This window comes from Pteropus vampyrus, unplaced genomic scaffold, assembly GCF_000151845.1.
Source record: "Pteropus vampyrus isolate Shadow unplaced genomic scaffold, Pvam_2.0 Scaffold95, whole genome shotgun sequence".
In the NCBI taxonomy this organism is placed as follows: Eukaryota; Metazoa; Chordata; class Mammalia; order Chiroptera; family Pteropodidae; genus Pteropus; species Pteropus vampyrus.
In genome coordinates, this window is record NW_011888876.1 from 3,054,778 (window position 1) to 3,056,548 (window position 1,771).

Below are 1,771 nucleotides of genomic sequence, written 5' to 3' on the forward strand. Positions count from 1 at the left end.
GGAGAGATGCCACTCCATCTGGCCCCCTTGAAAGACGGAGGGTACGGAGTAGTGAAGATATCACAGGCCGAAGACATGGACAGAACAAACACGGACTGTTGGGGGAACTGTGAGGAGCAGATGGGCTCTGAAACAAGCCGATGAAATGCTTAAACAAACAAACAAATGATCAAAACAGTTAAAAACCTGTCTGCACTGCTCTGTCGTTTCTAAGGTCTCAGCAGTAACACAGATCTACTGGTCGGAAGGAAGAGATTGCCAAGTCTTCCATTCACAGTTCCTCTCCTGTAACTGAATGCTTCTCAAACCAGCACCACTTCCTGCAGACCCCCACGGGGCCTCCTTATGCTATTAGCTCAGTGGGGAAATGAGAAGTAAAGAGGAACAGCAAGCTGCGGGCTTTGGAGTCAGAGGGACCTGAGCTTGAATCTCAGCTGACACTTACAGCTGTGTGACCCCAAGCACGTTAACTAAACTGAGCCTAAGTTTCCGTCCCCATAAAAATCGAAATAATAGATACTATTTTTTCTACAGGGTTACAATGTATATAAAGAATATGTAGGACATGGTTCCATAGTGTGGCGGTTAGTACGTCTGCTTTACACGCAGAAGGTGCTGGGTTCATGCCCCAGTGGAGCCACAGTCCATGGTCTAAGGCCATGCCACCCTGAACAAGCCCGATGTCTGATCTTGGAAGCTAAGCAGGGTCGGGCCTGGTTAGTACTTGGATGGGAGACCACCTAGGAAGACCAGGTGCTGTAGGCATAAATAATAAGAAAGCGAGCATGCAATCAAGCATGCATATGTAGAACTTACATCAAAAGACACACTTCACAGAGTGAAAAAGTCAACCTAGGGAATGGGAGAAAACATTTGCAAACTATATATCTGATAAGGAATGAAAATCCAAATCTATAAAGAACTCCTATAACTCGACAACAAAAAATCAAACATCTCAGTGAAAAAAATGGGCAAAAGACTTGAATAAACATTTCTCCAAAGATGATATTCAAATGGCCAATAAGCATATGAAAAGATGTGCAACATCACTAATCATTAGGACAACGCAAACCAAAACCACAATGAGATGTCACCTTATACTCTTTAAGACAGCTATGATCAAAAAATACAATATCAGTGTTGGCAAGGATGTGGAAAAACTGGGACCCTGGTACACTGTTGGTGGAAACAGAAATGCAGCCGCTATGGAAAACAGTATGGAGGTGCCTCAAAAAGTTAAAAAGAGAACTTCTCTACGATCTAGCGATACATCTGGGTATGTATGCCCAAAGAACTGAAAACAGGGTCTCCAAGAGTTATTTGTACATCCATGTTCACAGCAGCATTATTCACAATAGCCAAAAGGCGGAAGCAATCAATCCAAGTGTCCACAGACAGATGAATGGATAAGCGAAACGTGGTACATCCATGCGGCCTTAAAAAGGAAGGAAATTCTGATGCGTGCTACAGAGTGGATAACCCTTGAAGGCATTATGCTAAGTGAAATAAGCCAGTCACAAAAACACAAAAACACAAAAACTATATGATTCCACTTATACGAGGTACCTAGAATAGTCAAATTCATAGAAATAGAAAGTAGAATGGTGGTTGCCAGGGGCTGGGGGGAGGGGGAAATGGGAGCACAGAGTTTCAGTTTTGCAAGATAAAAAAGTTCTGGAGATTAGCTGCACAATGCGAATGTACTTTATGCCACTGATCTGTACAGTAAAAAGTGATTAGGAAGGTAAATTTCGTGTTATGTGTATTCTAC

At 42.7% G+C, this 1,771-nt stretch overlaps 1 pseudogene; it reads left to right on the forward strand.

Annotated features, from left to right (window-relative positions):
• Window positions 1-649: 649 nt before the first annotated feature.
• Window positions 650-765, forward strand: LOC111742519 (annotated as a pseudogene).
• The last annotated feature ends 1,006 nt before the right edge of the window (window positions 766-1,771 follow it).